General features: G+C 39.3%; 1 pseudogene; it reads right to left on the bottom strand.

Moving 5' to 3' along the window:
• Positions 1-23114: 23114 nt before the first annotated feature.
• On the bottom strand, positions 23115-23529 carry LOC116893203 (annotated as a pseudogene).
• Positions 23530-23803: the final 274 nt, after the last annotated feature.

The raw sequence follows: 23803 nt of genomic DNA, 5'->3' as shown, positions 1-23803 counted from the left end.
ATCTCAGGTTATATAGGACAGCCAATTTAGTCTTTTGAAAGTTGGAACAAAAGGAACGTTAGAAACAGTAGACATTTCCAAGGCCAAGCTTAGACAACAGTGAGGATTTTATTTTACTCCCAGATATTCAAAGGACACAACGACAGGAGCTATGAGATTCCATATAAATTCAGATGGAATAAAGTAAGTTACCAGAGACCTGGCAGGCTTGGTGATGGGAATGCAAAGGACCGCAACATAGTCCCTGAGCTGAAGACGGGCTTGTGTTACAGAGCAGTGTGCTTGGGAGTCAGTAGCACAGGCCACAGCTTCTCTTTTCCTGGAGTCGTAGTGTGGAAATGGGATACAGAGTTAATGTACTATGGCTGAAGGCACTGACTGGGGTTTCAGACAGCTGTCCCCCTGTTAGTATGACAAAAGCAGAGGAAAAGTGGAGTTTTAGCACTGAGTCGTTTTAAGACCCATGCTGGGTTTTCAGGATGCACGCCCTCTAAGAATAGACGATTTGACTTGTGCTGGCTCTGGTCAGCTCCTTCTTGGACATTAGAGTTCCAGAATCGGAGTATGCCAATTCTCTTCCTATTTTCGATGCAAGCTTTACTTACTCTTTGGATGATAAAAATGCCAGGATGGATACATTTCAAGGAAATGAACAGTTAAAAATGTTGCCTGTTTAAAAATTAAAATTAATTTGCCCCGTGAGTCGTGAGTCTCATTTTAATAGTATCCTGAATAATGCAGGAGCTGTAGAGATTTTTTTTTCTTTTGAAGCATGTGCTGTGGCTTTTGGCTCTTTTTCCTGGGAAACAGCCTATGTGGAGCTGATAATATATAGAATATATTATCCTGCGTTCTGTTTGGTGCAGCACTATGGGGATATGGATATGGGAAGTACAACTTGGAAGATTTTCAAGAAAGAGTAGAAAAGGTTGTAGTTTCACTGTCACCTGTGGCTTTATTTAAGTGAAGCAAGCTGCTGGTTCAAGGTACAGTTTGGCTTACTTGTCCTTGAACAAACCATAAAATAAGAAGTAGCCATTTCCCTTCTATTCTCCACCCCATCTTTCATCGTGGAGGCATGTAGGGTACTGAAGGTTAAACCCTATGCCTCCCTGTGCTAAGCACAGGCTATCCCACTGAACTATCCCAGAGGCCATTTTGCCAGTGATTTTTTTTCAATCTATCATTTATCAGTTCATGCCACTCTCTGACTCAGGACTCCTTGAGATCAAGAAAGTACCTTTTTGTCCATATGGTAGTTTGAATGAGAATGTTCCCCATAGAGGAGAGGGATTGTTTGAACACTTGGTTCCCAGTTGGTAGCACTTTGTTAGAGGAAGTACGTCACTTTGACAACGTAAAAACTCCTACCCATTTCCAGTGTGTCTACCATGCGCCTTTTCAGTGGTGAAATGTGAGCTCCCAGATTCCTGTTCATGCTGCCATACTTGCTACACGCTGCCATGATTTCCTGCCAGGGCTGACTCTCATCCTTCTTGATTCATAAGTCTAAATAAACTCTCTTTTTGCCCTGACAAAAAAGATTTACCTTATTTTTCTGGGTACTCCCAATATTTTCCCATTTTGTGGTCATTCCATAAATGTTTAATTCCTGAATTCTGTGTCTGAGAGAAAGATCAGTGCATCATTGACCTAGTTATAGAATTTTTTTTTTGTGGTTGTTTCTTTCTAATAGAAAGAAAAAAAAACACCTGTAATGTAAGTTCTCATCGTTCTTTGTTTGTTTTGCTTTTCTTAACAGCCTTATTTTTCCCCTTTTTATCAATATTCCATTTTGGTACCAAGGAATTGCAGGTAATTCATACACTACCACTCAGGTGCTTCCTTTTGTCCTTTGTCCTTGCCCTTACTGATCAGGAGGCAATTGTTCTAGGCAGTGCTGATGTTTTGTGCTTTCCTTCTCCTCCCCTCCCTCCCCCTCCCTCCCTCCCTCCCTCCCTCCCTTCCTTCCTTCCTTCCTTCCTTCCTTCTTTCCTTCCTTCTTTTCATGGAAATCTCCACTAGATACAAACATACCCTCATCACTGCTCTCCAGGCAGTATCGAAGAAAGAGCTGCAGCCATTTTGAGTTGAGTATATCTAACATATCAAAGTCACTTAACAAACCCTGACAAAATCTTCCTGCAAAGCCTTAGTTCAGAAACACAAAACTAGCAACGCAGATCCATGCCGTGGGTTATGCATCTCTTTTCCTTTGAAAAATGGCGACTCCAGTGTGAGCTTCTCCTTCTTGGGAATGCTGCCTGTTTTAATCAGTTTCTTTCCTGGAAACTGTGCTCGCAGAAGTTGTGTTTAGTTTTGATGCAAACAGAGTGAAATTTAGCGAAGAAGAGAATGGCTGCCGCATGGAGGATGGATTTGTTCTTCAGTTTCTTATGAATCATTGAAAGGAAAACATTTCAGCTGTCATTTCCACTTAGGAGGGATGATGTGCTTCTGAACCTTTTAAACTCTGGTGGCAGCAGCCTGAATACAAAGCCTTCTTTTGGGTATTCTTGAAAGGCTTTAGAAAATGCTAGGATGGATTCATTTGGCCAATTAAGAACCCATTTCTTTCTTTTATTTTCTCCCCATCTTTATTAACTTGGGTATTTCTTATTTACATTTCAATTGTTATTCCCTTCCCCAATTTCTAGGACAACATCCCCTAACCCCTCCCCCTCCCCATCCTCCCCCATTACCTCCCTCCCCCAACAATCACGTTCACTGGGGGTTCAGTCTTGGCAGGACCCAGGGCTTCCCCTTCCACTGTTGCTCTTACTAGGATATTCATTGCTACCTATGAGGTTGGAGCCCAGGGTCAGTCCAGGTATAGTCTTTGGGTAGTGGCTTAGTCCCTGGAAGCTCTGGTTGGTTGGCATTGTTGTTCATATGGGGTCTCAAGCCCCTTCAAGCTCTTTCAGTCCTTTCTCTGATTCCTTCAATGGGGGTCCCATTCTCAGTTCAGTGGAAGAACCCATTTCTTAAATAGATCTAGGCATAAAGCAGGCCACTAAGTGGCGTGTGGCTACTAAGCAAAGCAGAACGTGCACAGTACCTTTGGCTGTGCTAATTTAGATGATGTGCAGAGGGAACTGCACAGCACCTTTGGCTGTGCTAATTTAGATGATGTGCAGAGGGAACTGGGCGCTAATGCTTTCAGCTCACCTTCCCCATTCACTGCAGCTCGGGCTGTTGCCTCAATCTCTGGAAACGTGGCTCTAAGAAGCGTAGTCTTAAGGGGTCTCCAGAAGCCGCTCACGATGGCAGGGTGAGGAGTAGCCTAAGGGATATTGGTGAGGTTTCTGTGAGTTTTCTTGAGGAGATGTAAAAAATCTCTACTCATCTCAGATAGGTAACACAGGATAGATCAAATCATCCCACTAAAGTTCAGCTTAGTGAATCATTAATTTTCCTGGGGTTACTTTCAGGATCACGAGTAAATATAAGACAGCCCAACCTCTATCACTGAAAAGCCAACTCCAACACAGATGGGACTAAAGAAGTTTGTATTCTTTGAACTCTGTCTTATCAATCTCCTCTCTTTAGCAGTCACTCTAGTTGTAAAACCTTGGGGGAGGGGCCCTATGTGCCTGACAAGCTATAGGAGCATCCTCAGATTTCTGATTTAGGTTTACTTTCTGAGACTTAAACAGACTCCCTTCAAGAGGGAATGTTTACCACAATTTTCAATAAATAGCCACAAGATATTTAAGAAATTAGACTTGTATAGTATAAAAGTACCTTTCTCTATTTTCTTCCCTGAGAGAGGTCCTATGAAAACATCAATTAAACAATAGTCAAAAAAGGAATTTGGACACAAGTGAGCTCCAAACAGACTGACACAGTATCTCTCCATCTCCATCTGGTCTCATATATTTCTACATCCTGCTGAATTCATGGTCTTATTTATGAAGAGGTCCCTATCACATTCTGTTATGCCCAGCTTGTTTCTTTAGCTCTTTTCAGACTATAACATGTTTGTAAGCACCTTTTCCAAGATCCTTTTTATAGGCGTCTCTACAAGGGCTGGGAGATAGCTGAAAGAATGTCAATATAGAGATGAGAAAGTGTAGACACAATACAAATATTGTTACTGTTCACCTTTGACTTTGGGAGTTTATTTCTTTACGTATAAAATGAGCAAAATATGTCCTCATGGAATGATTAGGACTGAATAATATAAGAATGTATTTGGTTTGATATATATCTTATTACCTTTCCTAGTTGGGCTTAATATCAACATCTATTAGATGGATGGAAAGCTTCCATTTTGCCATGTTTCTTCTGCTACACACACACACACACACACACACACACACACACACACACACACACACACACACAATACACATCTCCTTCATTCCATTTCTTCTCTAAAAGATTTGAGGTCCAAAGCAGCAGCACCATTCTGGTATTTTATTTATATTGCAGGGTCATTCCTTAGGGTCAACTATTCTCATCTGTTAAGATTGATGGTTAGCATGTATTGGTTATTGGTATTCCTAGTAACTTTTCATGTGACGTAGGGTAGAATATTATTGAGTGTTTTAAACGGGGAAATTTGTGGCTCGGCGTTTGTGTGATACGCTGCTCTACTAAATAGAGCTAGGATTCAAAACCAGGCTAGTATGGATGGAAAAGCCTTGTGTTTTCTGCAAGAACACAGATCTTTGAGTCCTGAGGGCCTTATCTCAGGCCTTCTTATAATCCCATTGTAAACTCTCTATGATGCAGGTGTTTAACAATGGCTTATTTAATTGGATTGAATTGAACCAAGTCTTATGCCATTGCTATCTTTTGCCTTTTCTTGACTTCATTAATAACTACTGAGGCTCATTTTTTCAGGATATACATGATATTATCTCATATGTATGTTAAAATTTTTAATCTCACATTTTCAAAGTGAAAAAAGGAAATTAGAAAATACTTTCATCTAAACTCAGGAGCTATATTAAATAGGACTTCATGCTTTGGACTTTAAAAGTAATTGAGAAAATGCCAATATTTATCCATGCTGAGAAAATATTAATTGAGACATATATAGTGATGTCAAGCTATTATCAGTTTTGGAAATTTTGGAAGAAGTTTCTTGGGGCTTTATAAAATCCCATGTTATTTCAAGGATACCCATATTTAGAATAGATATATATCTGAGCCTAATTTAAATATTTTTCTGTACTGGCATACATAACATCACTTAATAGATTGTAAGACCAGGCTTGCTTTCCTCATGTCTCTAAATTTGGAGGCCATCCCTTGGAGATTGCCTGAGAGAAAAAATGGTTGATTTTACCAAGAATAGATAGATTTTAATTTTTACCCTACTATTTGAAAACCTTTTATCAAGATTGTGTGTGTCAGTCTCTATTTGTTCAATTTCTTCTGTATATTCCATAAAAGAGATTTTTCTAAGTCTCCAATGACATATTTTCATCCACATTGAGCAGTTACTTATTCTCATTCATACAAAGTAAAGCTTAGCCTTCGAATATCCGCTGCAAGATGATTTATTCTTTATTTAGGCCAAGTCATTAAGAGTGGCTTTAGTAGCGGGTTGGGGATGTAGCTCAGTGGTAAAGCGCTTGCCTAGTAAGCACAAGACCCTGGGTTTGGTTCTCAGCTCTGAAAAAAAAGAAAAAAAAAGAGTGGCTTTAGTGAAGTGGTGGGTTGGAACCTTGGCTGTTGATTTTGAAAAGTTTAACTTTGGCAAGTTCAGTTTCTTCATATTTTGTAAACTATAGATAATAAGTGTCTAGCTCACAGACCCACTGCAGAGAATAGGTGATACAATGTATACGTTCTGGGGCCAGAATTTATTCTATTACTCAAAGAACATATGATTTTACTTTTTATTAGTGATTTTCTCTTCCTTAAACAAATTGGCTATTGAGAAGTTGAAAAGAGGAAAAACAGAGGAAGAGTGAGAAATTCTTTTTATGTTGTTAAATTATTTTTTAATTTACATTCCAAATATTGCCCCTCTTCCTGGTACCCCTCCTTGAGTTATTCACTCCATCCCTCTCCTCCTGCTTCTGCAAGGGTGCTCTCCCACCAACCCACCCATTCCCACCTCACTCCTACCAGCATCCCTCTTCTTGAGGCATCAAGTTTACACAGGATTAAGCTCATCCTCTCCCACTAAGGCCAGACAAGGCAATCTTCTGCTACACATGTGCCTGGGGCCAGGGACCAGGCCATGTATGCTCCTTGGTTGGTATCTTAGTCTCTGGAAGCTCTGAGGATTCCAGGTTAGTTGACACTGCTGTTCTTTTTATGAGGTTACAGTCCCCCTCACCTGCCTTCAGTCCTTCCCCTAACTCTTTTATAGGGGCCCCTACCTCAATCCAATAGCTGGCTCTAAGTATCTGCATCTGTCTCGATCATCTCCTAGTAGAGCCTGTCAGAGGACTTGATCCTTTCTACAAGCACAACATGGCACCAGTAATTGTGTCAGGGTTTGGTGTTCACTCATGGGATGGATCCCAAGTTGGGCAGGTCACTGGGAGGACTTTTTTTCAACCTTTGCTCCATTTCCTTTAGATAGGAACAATTCTGGGTCAAAATTTTGAAGGATGGGTGGCCCCCTGCCTCAATTGGGGACCTTGTTTATCTACTGGAGGTGGCCTCTTCACGTTCCATCTCCCCGCGGTTGGGAATTTCACCTAATGTCATCCCCATTGAGTCCTGGGAGCCTCTCAGATCCCAGGTCTCTGGAAACTTCTAGAGGTCTCCCCACCCTCCATTCCACACTGCTGCATATTTCCATTTATTCTCCTGGTCCTCTGGGCTTCTCTCCTATCTTCAACAATACCTGATCCTGCCCCCTTTTTCCATCCTCCTTCCCCCTCCCACTGAGGTCCCTCCCTCCCTTCCTCTCCCTTGCATGATTATTTTGTCCCACCCTTCTAAGTAGGTTTGAACCATCCACACTTGGGCCTTCCCCCTTGTTAAGCTTCCCATGGTCTCTGAGATGTATCATGGGTATTTTGTACTTTTTGGCTAATATCCATTTATTAGTAAATACATAACATACATGTCCATTTGGGTCTGGATAACCTCACTCAGGATGATATTTTCTAGTTTCATATATTTGCCTGCAAAATTCATGATGTCCTTGTTTTCAGTAGCTGAATAGTATTTCATTGTGTAAATGAACCACAATTTCTGTATTCATCCTTCAGCCGAGGGACATCTGGGTTGTTTCCAGCTTTTGGCTATTACAAATAAGGCTGCTATGAACATAGTGGAGCATGTGTCCTATGGTATGGTGGAACATCTTTTGGTTATATGCCAAGGAGTAATATACCTGGGTCTTCAGGTAGGTCTATTTCCAATTTTCTGAAGCACTGCTGCATTGATTTCTAGAGTGGTTATATATATTTGCAATCCCATCAGCAATGGAGGAGTGTTCCTCTTTTTCACATCCTACCCAGCATCTGCTGTCATCTGAGTTTTTGATCTTAGCCATTCTGGCTGGTGTGAGGTGGAATCTCAGGGTTGTTTTGATTTGCATTTCCCTGATCACTGAGGATGTTGAGTACTTCTTTAAGTGCTTCTCAGCCATTTGAGATTCCTTTGTTGAGAATTTTCTGTTTGGCTCTGCACCCCATTTTTAAATTGCTTTTTGGGGGGGTGTTTAGAGTTTAATTTCTTGAGATTTTTGTATATTTTGTATATTTGTATATTTTTGTATATTTATCAAATGTAGGGTTAGTGAGTATCTTTTCCCAATCTGTGGGTTGCTACTTTAATGGACAGATTCAATGCAAGGGCTATCAAAATTCCAACACAAATTTTCACAGACATGCAAAGAGCAATTCTCAACTTCATATGGGAAAAAATTCCCAGGATAGAGAAACCAATTCTCAAAAACAAACAACAAAAAAAAAAAAAAAAAAACTTCTGAGGGAATCACCACCCATGACCTCAAGCTGTACAACAGAGCAATAGTGATAAAAACAGCATGGAATTTGTACAGAGAGAAACAGATTGGTCAATAGAATAGACTTGAAGACTCAGAAATAAACCCACACACCTATGGTCACCCAATCTTTGACAGAAAATCCAAAACTATACAGTGGGAAAAAGAAAGCATCTTCAATAAATGGTGCTGGTCTAAATGACAGTATGTATGCAGAAGACTGAAAATACATTAATATTTAGCACTTTGCACAAAGTTCAAGTCCAAGTAGACCACCACATAAAACCAGATACACTGAAACTATTAGAGCCTTGAACTCATTGGCACAAGGGAAATTTTCCTGAACAGAACACCAATATGTAGGTTTAAAGATCAACAATTGACAAATGGGACCGTATGAAAGTCAAAAGCTTCTGTAAGGCAAAGAATACTGTCAATAGGAATTCTTATCATTGAAAATTACTGCACTTGAATTGATTGTCTCTGGACTAGGCAACAGATTTTGTTTTGTTTTTGTTTGTTTTATGGTTCAGTCATTTTGAATAATGCCTCTCTGTTAATTGTCATCCTTCCTGCATTCCTACAAGGATCTGGCACTGGGGCAGAAGCTGCTCAAGGGAGCAAGGTAGAAGGGACTGACTCAGAAAGTGAAGTCCCTTGGACCTTCTCTTGTCTTATCCAGTTGGAAGTGTGACTTTTGCCAAGTCATTTGCATAGATCTGTTTGTGAAGTAAACTCATGATCCAGTCTCTGGCCCCAAACTGGGTCCAGTGTTTCTCCTGATCCTTCCCACCCTTCTTAGTCAGAGTTTCTATTCCTGCACAAAACATCATGACCTAGAAGCAAGTTGGGGAGGAAAGGGTTTATTCAGCTTATACTTCCACATTGCTGTTCATCACCAAAGAAAATCAGGACTAGAACTCAACCAGGTCAGAAAGTAGGAGCTGATGCAGTGGCCATAGAGGGAAATTGCTTACTGGTTCTCTTTCCATGGCTTGTTCAGCTTGTTTTCTTATAGAACCCAAGAATACCAGCCCAGGGATGGCACAACCCACAATGAGCCCTTGGTCAGTAATTGAGAACATGCCTTACAGCTGGATCTCATGGAGGCATTTCCTCAAGGGAGGCTCCTTTCTCTGTGATAACTCCAGCTCCTGTCAAGTTGACACACAAAACCAGCCAGTACACTACCCTCACTTTACCCACCTTTCACTGGATAAGTGCTGAAGCATCCCTTCGTATAGCTATCATGTATAGGATGCTTTGAGCTGTGAACCGCACAGTACTAAGGGAGGACCACTCTCTTTGGGAATGACAATGGAAGCTTTTCTTTACCTACACCAATGGTTCATTATTTTTACCTCAGATTACATCTCTGTTTCCCTCAAGCCACACATAGAAAGCAGAACATAACTGATTTCCATGTCTGAGAGTTGAGCTTCTGTACATTATCTGTGTCTCTTTCCTTTAAAGTACAAACACTCCACTCTTGTCTACTGAAAGGTCCAGCCTTTCTACTTTCCCTTTGTTGAAAGAAACAACAACATCTTGTTTTTTTGGGGGGGGAGGGTGGCTATGATGAGGAGGCAGGGATGCCTTCTCTATGTTCTGTACTCATCATTTGGAGGAAAGGGATGACCAAGGCCTAGGCTAGGCATGAACATCCCTGGGCTAGGCATGCCATTCATGGTATCGCAAGTGCATGTGTCAGTTGCTATTGGTGCCTTGCAACTCTTACCTTTCCAAGCACTTAACTCACCTTCATTGAACTCTGAACACTGAATATTTTACGCTGTACCTGGATTTAATTTTTGTTTTATGTTTTTAATTAAGAGGTTATAAACCATAAAAACAAAAATGTGTACTTTTTAAGGCTATGAAAACATAAATTCAGAAAAAGCAAATTTTTCCAGACAGTGATAATATTAAAGATAAATAATCTTTAAAAAGAACTTCATGTTTCAGAAGCTTCCTACTTATTATTTCATTTCATCTCTCCAATGGTTTCTAAGGCAGGGGTACTACTAGTTTTATATGGGGTGTAAATTTGAAAACTTAATTTGCTTGGTCAAGAATACAAGAGTAGAATGTGATTGAGTTGGAATAGAAACTCAGATTTTTCTCATCGCCGGACTTGGTCAGCTGTTACCTATCTTGACTTTGGGAATAGAAAATGTGCTCAGTCTCTTTTCTTCATGTCTCCTGATAGTACCCTGTGTACTCTGAGCTTCAGCCTTACATGCTTGCTTGCTGACTTGAAGCCTCTTGATATCCTTGCACCAATTAGGATTTGTTTAATTCGTAACCCTGCCTGCCTGCAACAGTGTACCCTCTTCTCTCCAATAATGTCACACCAACATTTTAATTTTACCTTTTCAATTTCTTCCAAGTTTTAGTGAATATTTACACTCATGCTTTTGTATGGTATATAATGAAGACTCCCTCGAGTGCTCTCCAGATGTGTTTCTGTCTCCCAAAATTGAATGAAATTTTCTGAAGTGCAAAGGTAGCTCCTTCCTTCATTGTGGACATAAATGGAGTAAATGCAAGCCTTTTCATAGGGTCAACCATCAATACTTGAATGGGAGAGAGATTCTGATGACTATAGACCTTACTGGTTTGACCACCTTAAAGGTCAGGTCACTATGAGGGTGGAGCCAGTTAATAAATAAAAAATAATAAAGAGATCTCTGTTGCTCAGAAGCTGTCAGGAGCTAAAAGAGGAGAAGAATCTTTTATAGAAACTTAATTTCAGGATTGCTTATAAACATTTTATACCTTAATTCTAATGCTAAACATCAAGGGAAAGCAAAGTAAAAAAGATGCTGAACTCACCAGCCTTACTTATCTTTCAGGGAAACAAATCATAAACAATAAGCATACCTGGCAACAACAAATGCTGTTTGTAGAGACAGGGAAGGTGGAGGTGTACAGAAGGAGAGGAAGACAGATTTTAGGGGATAGATGACTTACTTGATCTTTGCCAGAAAGCTGAGAAATGATGAAGAAAGGATAGAATAAAATATGACCATTTAGTAGCTATAGTGACTTTGGATGATAATTAAATACCACGGTGATGGCATCAGGATGGTGGGAGAATGTATGAGTCTGGTGAAACTGGGGTGGAAAATAAGGATTTAGAGTTACTTGTGTGTCATAAATTGATGTCATGGGACATGGTAAAAGTATGAACAGAGATCAAGTACTGGGAATTCATTTCAAAAGCCTCGGACTATCCACAATAGAGGATAGACCCTGGAGGACAATGGTTATATTTTATGCTAGACTGTAAATTTTAATTTACTATTATCATATATTGTTGTTATAATGCTCCTTAAATATTGCTGCTGGTTTCAACTGGTTTAGCTATTAAAGAAGAAAGGGTTCCTGTGAGAACAGTAAGATATACCACTGACAAATAAAAGGAGATGGATAAAGTAAGGGGTATTTAGAATATTAAGGTGGGACCAGCATTTTACAGCCTTCCTTTTCTTTCTGGAAACTCTCATTGCTGAAAAAGTCAAAGATCTTGAACATTATCCTGTTACAGAAGATGTCAGGGGGACTAGAGACAAGGTTCAGTAGTCAAGAACAGTGGCTGCTCTTATGGATAACTTGAGTTTGATTTACAGCACATTGCTGGTGGCTCACAACCATCTGTAGCTCCATTTTTTGGGGGATGAGAGCCTTCTTTTGGATGGTGTAGGTATCAGGCATGCATGTGGGGCATGGTCAATAAAATAAAATATTTTTTAATCCTGTAAGATATTATTTCATTTACAGCAAAAATGGATTGTGTGTGTGTGTGTGTGTGTGTGTGTGTGTGTGTGTGTGTGTCCACATAGTATCTGATCTTTACCTCCCATACCGTGTTATCCTTACTACTTGGTGTTTTCTCACTTTCACACCAACCTAGTGATTAAAGAAATTAAGAGATAGACTGTTCTCAGAGATTCATATCCAGCTCAAAGCTCTTTCAAATTAAAATAGCCATATCACCATTTAAAGCACAGTTTGATGAATACAACAGCAATATGCCAATAACTTAATGTTGGGAATAATGCTCATGCATTCATCAGTAGAATGGCTTAGATTTCAATCCTAGTTTCACCACTAATTGCCTCTGCCACATTGGTAGACAATACCCTCAACTTCTATTTTTTTCTACTCATAAAGTGGAGCTAAAAGTTAACTATGCTTCACTGCATAGTTAAATATTAAATGTGTTTAGTTTACATAAAGCATGCAGCACCATAGCTAGAGATGTGGAATTATTAGAGTGGACAAAGTGTATGAACAAGAAAACACTTGCAAGGAAGCTGAAGTGATGCTTTGGTGCAGCTAGATTATCACACACACACACACACACACACACACACACACACACACAGAGAGAGAGAGAGAGAGAGAGAGAGAGAGAGAGAACACAAAAAGCATTAAGAGATAAGGGTGGGAGCATATTTCCCCCTAAATACCATGAGATTAATACTCAAGTTTTTCAAGTTGTAGGGAGCTGTCAGAGAGTTTTTATGTGAGCATACATAATCAGATAGTTGTTTTGGGGTCCAGGTCTTTTGGTGTTTGAACTGTGAAGTGACAAAGACTTAAGTTCAGTAAGTGGCAGTACTGTCGGTTAGGAGGGACTGGCTGGCAATGGCAAGGCTGATGGATGATGGGATACAGGCCTAAAGCAGAGAGGGTAACTGATTTCCAAACCCTGGATTTCAAAAGAGGCAGAGCCTAACAATGCTCATGCATTTTACAGAACCATTAAGAGCCAATAGGATCTTCTGTCAGGAGCATTTGCATTTGGGGATGAAAAAGTAGACAGAGCTGAGTTCTATATTGAGCAGTCGAGACAGCTTTGACTCCGAGTCTGTCCAAGTCCATTATTATCTTCCTGCTATGGTGGTTGATGGGGAAATCACATAGGCGTTACACTGCAAATCAACAAACAGCTTAAAGTACTTACTCCATCAAAGTGAAAGATCAGTGTGTGTGTGTGTGTGTGTGTGTGTGTGTGTGTGTGTGTGTGTGTGTGTGTGTGTGAGAGAGAGAGAGAGAGAGAGAGAGACAGCTGTAAAGAAGTTGCAGACATCACATATTTACAAATCCATGCACACATGCACACATGCAAGCACACTCCTCAAAGGCTTAGCTATTCATCAGGGTCTGTGATTCGATGATGAATCGGATAAATCTACAGGCATTTTTAGTTCAGGTAGCAAGAGAGTTTTTTTCCCCATAATGGTAATGGGAGAGAGGGCAAAACAGATGACCTTCTTCTGCAAGGAAAATTAACCCTAGAAAGATCAAAGAATTTGCAGTGTGGTAGGGTTGATCTGTGCTTGAACCAGGTTTTGCACTACATTTTTTGTTTTTATACCACAAAATAGAATAATCCCTCTAGATCCATGCCTCACACATTTTACTATTTTATTGGGTCAGTGGTTCCTCAAACAACTTTTTTTCTAACCATATAGTTCAAAGAAATGGTTCCTTTTCAAAGCTTTCATTTTATGTTTATTACAGTCTATATCAATAATCATAAGCAAGTGCATAGGGATATATATATATATATACATATATATATATGTTTGAAAGTTATAAGAATAGTATGTGTACAGTTGTTTTGGTTGTTGTTAATGTCAACAAATTTAAGTTTGTTTTGTGACAAAAGAATCTGACCTTTACATGACTTTGAAGTTCGAGGTGCTGTTTCCTTCAATGTTGACTGGATAGAGGTTCAAATAATCCTCTCCTGTCATTTTTCTTCTATCTCCTTCCTCTGCCCCTGCCTCTCAATTGCTTTCTTTCATTTCTTACTCCTCTTATAACACATTTTCTTGGTTTTGGTCTTGGCTTCATTTTGGGGGAAAGTTTCTTCCTATGATGATAAAGATGGCAGGAAGCTCAAAATTTACACAGGCTTTGTTATTTACAGTCTCAGCAATAGCCCTCTCAGCATCCATATTCATTTTCTCCAACACATTAATCTGTTCTGCTTGGTTACATGCTATTTTGTGAACAAATTTAGTTGAACAGTATACTCTGATCTAGTAGCTTATTTCAGGAGTCCATGCTTTGGTGGTGGAAATAATCCTCAATTAATCACCTCCTCTCAAAACTATATGTAGTAAGAAAGTGTTCATCAAAGAGAAATTAGGTGCAATTGTAGAGACATTAATACAAAATTATGAGCGGGAAAATTCCAAAGACATTGCAGTCATCTTAAATATCATAGACTGGGTATCTATCAAAGTGAGTAAGATTATAGAGGACTTTTTGAGATAGCTCTTCTCTTTGTAGCATTTATTAGACCCATTTTCCTCAATTGCAAGTTGAGGATGCTGATTTTTTGCTCATCTGCTGCATATGGCTTCTTTGAAGACCAAAGGAATCCACTAAGTGCTTTGGTGAGGGCTGCAATCATATATAGGTAAGGGGTCTGATTCTTTAGCATCTGTGAATTCTGCCAGTCCACATCCATATGTCCATACCTTCTCCAAAGCCTAGTTGTGTGTTTTCTAGCAATATTTTAACAGAGACTTTATGGAGATACAGTATTTGACCTAGAAGGATGCTTTTCTGCATAAACAATCTGGGCTGGGCAGTGCATAGTAAGGATGCTTTCATGGGACATTATCAAGTCAATCCTCTGTTGTGCTTCAGAAAACCACAGTGTTTTGTGTGTGTGTGTGTGTGTGTGTGTGTGTGTGTGTGTGTGTGTTTTGTATGACATACTTATTGTATGACTTTAGGCTGTTTATGTAATATACACATTTTTATGTTAAATAACAAAACTAATTCTTAATTCTGTTTTTTCTCTTACTCAGTCACTGTTGAGAACAATGGAATTGTGGTTGAAGGGGCTCAGGATAAAGATATGAACAACAATACCAACCAACCAGAGCTTCCAGGGACTAAGCCACTACCCAAAGACTAAACATGGACTGACCCTGGGCTCCAACTGCATAGGTAGCAATGAATAGCCTAGTAAGGGCACCAGTGGAAGGGGAAGCCCTTGGTCCTGCCAAGACTGAACCCCCAGTGAATGTGATTGTTGGGGGGAGGGCGGTAATGGTGGGGGAGGATGGGGAGGAACAACCATAGAGAAGGGGAGGGGAGGGTTGGGGGATGTCCTGGAACCGGGAAGGAATAACAATTGAAATGTAAATAAGAAATACCCAGTTTAATAAAGATGGAGGAAAAAAAAGACAGAGATGGGTCTGAGCCCTCCATTTTCACTAGATATAGTGACTTTGGTCCTGGCAGGATCTGTGTGATGGATCTTTTCTTTAGTTATAGTATTTTTTTCTTCAGCTATAGCCTCATTTATTTCTGGTGGAGAGAAGCTATGACTCCTTTTCAATAGACTGCTGCTTTGGAAAATGCTGGAAATTTATATAGGCCCCGGAGACGTTCAGTCAATATCTTGCATATCAGCTCATCTTCTTCAATCTGAACAGCATGGGTAGAAATGAAATCTCCTCTCCAGAGCTCTTCTGTTGCATGAGAACTATGTCTGAAACCCTACCTTATTTGACCTCCTTCTTTTCCTTCTGTTTGTTCCCGATCTCCTGGTCTTTAATATTAGTGGTTTCTCCCCTATAATTTTTTTTCCTCATGATAAATGAGTTGATCTTTTTAGGTTACATGTGACTTATTCATAAGCAACTTCTTTTTCCTTAACTGTGAAAGAAAGATGGTACCAATGACCAATGAGGATTTTGGACTATTGTTGTTATCTCTGTAATAGGTGACTTATTTCTAAGAGCAACTCAAGGACATCTGCAGATAACCAACATGCTGCCCTTTTGTTTTATGTCTGGCAAAGTAGTCCAGACTAGTGAGCTCAAGTTGGTGTTCGGGTACAGCTCTTTCTATGACTAAGCGTTTCTTTTCTGTTCTAGATCTCATCATAGCTCTGTGTCTGTCTTATGATTTCATCACTTGTCCTTGCTCTGCCCCTGGACTTTGGCCTCTGGGCTCTTACCAGCAGACACTGTCCTTGAGCAAGAGACTTTGAAGCTATTTGTGGAAACAGTCTTTCTCTTAGCAAGCAGGGACCTCCCTTCTCTCATTTCCAGATTGAAGTACTAGCCACAGCTTCCCCAGTGAGCATTGACAAGGCACATTTATTGTTTCAGATGAACTGCAGCAGGGCAGCTGGGGGTTGGCCAGCTAGTTCAAGCTTCCACATGCACAAGCCATTCAGACCTTTTGGCTGCAATTTGCTGCTGACTTGTGGGAAAATCCTACAGAAATGTGAGTGACTGTATTAACACACGGGGTTCCAGGTGGAAGGACCTGAGAAAACCTTGTCTGATCAGAAATGCTCTGTGCCACGGCGCTGTTCAAGGTGGGAAGGTTAGAAAATTTGCCGTGTTCACTTCAGCTCTACACCTTGACAGCCAAGTACCCATGCTTGCTCCAGGCTGTGACATGCTCTCTATGTAGCTCTGTACAGCAGTGACAGCTGTTGAGAAAAGTCAGCTGAGAAGAATAGCAATTTTTTTTCCAAGAAAGCAAACAGGATTTGAAGATTCTACACTTGCTAAGATTGTAAAAAAAAATTATAATAAAGCATGTTAGGCAGTAAGGAGTTTAAGGAATCCTATAATCTGATTCCTTCAAGTAAATAAGTTCTCCAGAGGAAATGATTTTCCCCAAAGCCAAAGCTAGTTGGTGGCAGGAAAGTTGCTACAACCCAAATCCAAACAAATGAATGAATAGTTGTAATATTTTCTCCTGCTAGAGGAAATAAGTCATTGATAACCTTTTTTTTTTTTTTAAAGAAAAGTTATTTGTATTTATACATATTTAAATTTTTATTTTATTTTTTTTTGTGTGTATGCGTGCATGATGTGTCTAGTGTGTGTCACAATGTGTGTGTGGGGGTCAGAGGACAACTTCATGGAGTTAGATCCCTCCTTCCATTTTTACATAGGTTCTGGGTATCGAATTCAGGTCTTAACACTTGTGAGGCAGTGTCTTTCCATGCTGAGTCATACCACCGGCCCCATTTTTATATTATGTGTGTGTGAGTGTGTGTGTGTGTGTGTGTGTTTGTGTGTGTTTGTGTATGTCATGTATGCACAGGTTCCCACAGAGACCAGAAGATTGGATTAGATCTCTCAAACTAGAGTTAGAGGCAATCGTGAGCCACCCAACCATGGTGCTGGGAACTAAACTCAGGTTCCCTGGAAAGGCAGGACACATTCTCAACCATCAATGGGGTTCCTTAAGACAGTGATCTAATATATGATCACAAACAGCATCTTTTTTTTTCAGATTAAACTAGTTTCATAAAATTCATAAGTAAAAGATCTACAATATTTTTTGTTCTCTAATGCCTGCAGAAGAAAGGACAGGTCGAGAAAACCATATGTAAACATACAGTGCATTGGCTTGGGTTCTTACAGACTGTGAGGATGGCAAGTTTGAACTGCTGAATGAGAAAAAGGAAATCAATTTAATCTTTTGTGATCAAAAGACGTATATTCCCATCCGCAGAGAAACTGATAGATTTGCATTAGAAAGTAATTTAATTTCCTAAATGGATGCAACTTGACAGGAAATCCAATGTTTTCTCTAGGAGACCACTAATACCAGGCCGGGATACATAAACAGTGCCTGGGCATTAAGTATGAAACTGGAGATGTGAAGAGAGTGGGAACAAGGATTCTTGATAAGCCAAATTGCCTTAAGGCTGAAGAAGAAAATGAGCACAAGTAATCAGAAGAGAGATGAAAGAGACTTCAGTGTGTTTTTATGTTGTGATGAAAAGCCTCCTGTTTCTATTATAGTATTAATTTAAAACATTTGAATAACAAACTTGAAAAGAACTGTGATAATGCTAGTGAATTATCATCATAAGCTTTTTGATGTGTTTCCCAGTTTCTTCTATGTGTGTTTTTTTTCTATAATGGTAGTTGTATGTATTATTTCACACGGAGATTTTTTTCTAATGAAAATAATAGCATAAGCACTTTTCTAGGTTGTTTTATGCTTTCCATAAAAGCGATTTCTAATGATTCTCTGTAGTTTCTGAGAGGATACATAGTAATTTATAATCCTTTCTATGCCAATAAACATTTAGATTTTTGGTGTGAATAGCATTAAATTTTTGTCATATCTTTGACATCTTTTGGCATATATTTTCTTGATGTTCAGTTTTTTATTTTTGAGATTATAATTTCAACATTCCTCCATATCCTCTCCTTCCTTCCCTTTCCTTCCTCCAAACCCTACCATATACCCCATCTGCTCTCCTGCAAATCCATGGCTTCTTTTTCAATTAATTGTTGCTACATGCCTATATGTATGTGCACACACACACACACACACACACACATACACACACACACTTAACGCACACTTATAAATATAACCTGCTCAATCCATATAATTTTATTTGTATACATGTTTTCAGGGCTGTCCATCAGGCACAGGACAACCAATTGGTATTTTTTTAAAAATCAGGTAATATCATCATCATCATCATCATCATCATCATCATCATCATCATCATCATCATTTATGAATTTTATGAATTGAAACCATCATTGCATTTTTCATGCAGACTCTGTTTGTCTGATGTACACTGGCCTCCATTGGCCATCATTTTCTTTGGAGTTCTATTTTTGTGCTAACAAATACAATTAAGGTAGGCAGGTGCAGCACCAGCCTGCTTGCAAGAAAGCTCCTGGCATTTCTATCAGATGGACTTGATTTTAGAACATCTACATCCTCTTTCAATGGCTATAATTTAGATGTGTGATTAAATACTGTATTCTGAGGGTGAATCTGCATATATCTTTACACTCAGAAAGGCAATTTGAATGACTTATTGTCTGGGCCAAAGTGATTGTAAATTCATATAGAGCTAATGGCTGTGGCAATATTTTTCTTCTTTAACATCTTTTAAAAATAGTGAGCTCCTTCAAAAGTCGATAAGAGAGGCTTACTCATGGACTGTGTATGCAGACATCTAGGCAGATAATTAAAGCATGATTTTACCAGGTGGGTTCTAAACCCTAAACTGATGACTGATTTCTGAAGAATAGAAATGCTATCAGCCCTGGCAACATGGACAGAACCCACAAATTTAGGCAATTGTTATGTGCAGACTTAGATTAAAGAAAGAGACAAAGTGGGACAAGAATCGTAGACTTTTAATTCCATGTTCTGTTGCTTATTTGTTGATCTTAGGAAGTTCCTCAAAGTTTTCTGCATGCCACTTCTATAATCTATAATACAAGCTCAATATATATCTGTTACAGGGTTATAAATTATTCCTCAGGTAGTAACTGATCAATAAATAGCCATTATCCTATGGCAGTTCTTTGATATTGCCATGTTGCCCCATATGTGTTACTTCTGTATGTGAGTTGCTTCATGAAATAAAGATAAAACGTTGTGTTGGTTTCTAAACGGGAAAGTCTGGAACACATTGTTATGTTGCCTGATGTATGAACTTGTCCTTACTTGAAAATTATTCTTTCACATGTTTGTTAACTCAGTTGAATTACTTGTATCACTGTCATTACTGGGGAGGGAGCTCTGAATTTTAGCTCATGTTTAGAACTCTAATGACTTAAGTGCTGCTGAAATATGTTTAAACATGTCGTAAAAATTCCCATTTGCAGAAGAAAAGTGACACATGTCAGGCAATACCATGAAAGGAAACAGAAGCTGCTTGATTTCTCAGGATAGGTTTTAAAAAATCTTGTCATGGAACACGGGATGCCCCATTACGTGTTTGGAAGATTTTCATTTAGGTTCCAAACAGCTCTTTCTCAGAAGCTTTTGGAGAGCTTTAAAAGGAAGGTGGTTAACTTTTAGGATACCCCCTCCAGTTAAGAAATAAAAAATAAACCTTTGCTCTTTCTGCTTCCGATTGTGGACCCATCGTGACTAGTCATCCCATGTCGCCCTGCCTTCTCCTGCTTGCTGCAGTAGACTGTGTTTCCCCTCTAATCGAACCTGAAATAAAGCTTACCTTAAAAGACAGAATAAAGGCTCTGTGGATGGCACACTGATATTTATCTGAATGTTTAAAAAATAGTTAATCCGGGGTTGGGGATTTAGCTCAGTGGTAGAGCGTTTGCCTAGCAAGCGGAAGGCCCTGGATTCGGTTCCCAGCTCCGAAAAAAAAAAAAAAAAGAAAAAAAGAAAAAAAAAATAGTTAATCCAAAAGATATGAAAGGCATCCTGAGCATATGTTATCCAAAATCCAAAACTTAGCATTCAAACTTGACTACTGAAGAAAGACAGGAATGAAATATAGATTATGGTTAATTCTAAGAAGGTTAGTATGTTATAATTTTACCTATATCTTTCAACGTAGCAGCAAAGTGTGGCTCACAGCAGACAGCATATTAGAACTTAGATCATACAGTGCAGCAACCATACTGGGTAATTACCTCCGCACTTGCAGTCTCCTGTGAATCGCACTCGGCAGCAGTTAGCTGTTTTGTAATTCATTGTAAATCTGGATTTTCTTCACGTGGGTAAGATAGTATTGTTCTATTTTGAAAAATCTTTATTATTGTTATTATTATTTGTTTGTGTGTGTGTGTGTGTGTGTGTGTGTGTTGTACATGCTCACTTGCATATGTGTTTAGCTCCTAGGCTGCTCAAGTAGAAGGCCAGAGGACAACTTGCCTTATTTCTCCCCTCCCACTGTGATTCCTGGGGATCAGACTCTGCTTCTCAGATTTGCATGGCAAGTGCTTCAGCCCCCTGACATATCTTGTTGACACTTTTTTTATTGCTCTGCAGAATATGTAGGAACAGAGTCATTTATGCTGGTAAGCCCTTAAGCTCATGTAAGCTATTAGTTCTTTTATTTTTGTTGCATTGCAGAGAAGCAATGTTAACCCAAAGCTTGCATAGCAATAAACATGGTGCTTACTTCCATGACTGCAGAGAAATGATGATCTCAAAACACTGTAGTGATAATCTTATTTACTACAGAAATACAAAGTACCTTAAAGCGATTTAATGCTTAGCTTCAACTTCAAATATCTCCGATATTACTAAATTTAATAAAGAATCAGAGGAAATGGTATAAAGACATTTCTTGTTATAATTCTCTATTACTTGTAACAGAAACATCAGGCATTAAGAGCAAGAGTTGGATTTGTTTTCTGAAGCAGGATGCAGCCTATTGTAGAGAAGCTTCCCTGGGCTGCTGAAGACAATGTGTATTCTTTTGTGTTTGGTGGAATATTATGTAGATTTCTATCTGATGCACACTGCCATTTAATTCTGATGTTCATTTTTCTGTCCAGAAGGCTGGTCTATTGAAGAAAGTGGGATATTAGGATCACTTACTATTTTGAGTTGTTGTTAATCTTTGTCTTTACCTCTAAAAATATACCTTTTGTAAAATTGGGTGCACCAGAGTTTGGTGCATATATGTTTAGGGGTGAAGTGTCTTCTTGATTAATTGTTCCATTCTAATAGAATATCTTTTTTTAATCTCTTCTGATTAGTTTTCATTCAAAGTCTGTTTTGCCAGTTATTAGGTTAGTAATGCCTGCTTTCTTCTCGGTCCCATTTTCTTGGAATATTTTTTTTCCATCCATTCACTTTAAGGTGGTGGCTATCTTTAAGCTAAGTTTCTTGTAGACTGCAGAAAGATTTTGTTTCTCAATTCAATAAACCCGTGTCTTTTAATTGAAGAGTTTAGGTAAAGGTATGTATTGATTATCACCATTTTGTTGCAGTTTTGCTGTTTGTGTTCTGTAGAGGAATTTTAACCTAGCAATGTGGCTGCTCTGGCAAGGGATCATATTCAAAGACATTCTAGGTCTGAGTGATCTAACTGGAATGACACACCTTTCACCTTTAATTCCTCTGGCTGGAATACACACACACCTTTAATACACACCTTTAATCCCAAACAGTGACATCTAATTGAGGGGTTGATAACAGGACAAATCAGAGAAAGATTTGACAGAGTGAGAGATAGGACATTTCCAACTCTCATCAGCACAGACAGGAAAGAAGCTATTTAAGAGCAGGGTAGAGAGCATCAGTCAGTTGGGAGTCAGTACGGTGCAGTAGAGTTGAGTTCATGCAGTTCAGGGTAGATCAGTAGAAGCAGTTGAAGCCAAAGAGGGATGCTGAAGATTAGAATAAATTGCCAGTTAGGTTGAGGGCAAGCAGAGCAATTCAGTGAGAAGCTAAGAGAAGCCAGACTGAATCAGTTAGCTGTGAGAGGAGTTTGAGCCGGAACAGTTGAGTTGAACCAGCCAACCAGAATTCCCAAAGAGCTAGAAAGAGTGAGTTTATTCAGCAGTAAGTCTCCAAAACAACAATTATATCTGGCAGATAAACATTACTTTTATAGTGCTCTTATTCATATTTCATTTTTTTTCAGCAATTATAACTTTCTTTGTCTTCTTTTTGGAGTCTCTTAGGTAAACATTTAGGCTATGCTTATTCCTCTCCTTAGTTTGAAATATTGCTTCTGGTATTCTCGGTAGGGAAGGTTTGGTGCACATGAATTCTTTTAATGTGTTTTTATTGTGGACATTTTCTCTTTTTTGTTTGTTTTTGCTTGTTAGTTTTAACTTTCTAATTTGAGCATAGTTCAGAGAGACACTAGGTAAAGATATTTGCTCCACTCTATAAAATATTGTGTTCACAATTCTGAGATCTTTTGTTCAGAAACTTCATAGAGATAGCATAAATATCTGCTAAGAAGTTACCATATACTGAAATGAATTTTGCTCAGTAGGTATATACCTTGATAAGGCATAATTTTATACTCATATGTTCTTAGAAAAATGTATGTATAGTATTTCTTCATTTTCATTAGTATAATAGAAAATGACTATTATTATTATTTTTTTTAACTTTGTAATTATATTTATGTACAGAAACTTAAGTGTACATTTAACCAATTAGTGCGAGGTTTCTTTAGCCTTTTGCCTTTTATTTAGGGACCAGGACTGCCTCCCCAGTGGCGGCCGGATGATTCATATCTGTCATTATAATTAGCTTCCACCAGCTTAGCCAGAGCACCCTTGTCTTCCGAGTTCACCTGTGTGAAGGCAACAGGCACCGCCTTCCTGTGGACCAGGCGCCCAACCTGGCCTTTCCTTGATGATGCAGTAGGGCACCCCATCTTTCGACACAGGGCAGGCAGGAAACCACCAGCTAAAATCATGGGCAATCACCACCAGCTGAGCCTTCTTGTTCCACCAAGGTGGTGATTCATTGACCCTGCTCGGGAGGACACACAACTTTCTTCTCAGCGACCCAGCAGCCTCTGCTTCTTCTCTGTTTTGTCTTGGCCTGTGGGCAATCTTCAGCAGCTGAGTCGCTGTTTGCCGTTGTCCAGGGCCCTGGGTGAACTGGTTGATGGCAGGAGGTACTTTGAGCCGCTTATAAAGGATAGCTCTTTGCTGCTGCAGCCTGATGTAGCGGGGCCATTTGAGATCTCTTTTGGGCTGGATGTCCTGCCCAATGCCAAAGTTCTTGGGCCTTTTCTCAAACAAAGGATTGACCACCTTTTTGGCCTCCTGTTTCTTGACTACTGCGGAGGCCGGGGCCACCTTCTTCCCCTTGGCCTTCTTTCCTTTGGGCATCTTGCTCGGCTGGAGGAGAGAGAGACTACTATTATTTTATAACAGACACAATGACTTTTCTGTATCAATGATATCAATTGCAGGGTTGATATATTTCTTCGAAAGGCTTTGAACATAGGCCACAGAACATTACGGTTATAATAATTTAGAACCTCGTTTTATCTCCTCTCTCCTGGGTTACCTATGGGGTAGAAAGTAAACCTTTTGAGAGTCTTAGACTTTTTGTGAAATTAGATTTTAATATCTAATGTTTGGATTTTCTGACATTTCCAGA

Source organism: Rattus rattus, chromosome 2, assembly GCF_011064425.1.
Source record: "Rattus rattus isolate New Zealand chromosome 2, Rrattus_CSIRO_v1, whole genome shotgun sequence".
Classification (NCBI taxonomy): Eukaryota; Metazoa; Chordata; class Mammalia; order Rodentia; family Muridae; genus Rattus; species Rattus rattus.
This window is presented reverse-complemented; position numbering and strand designations above follow the sequence as displayed.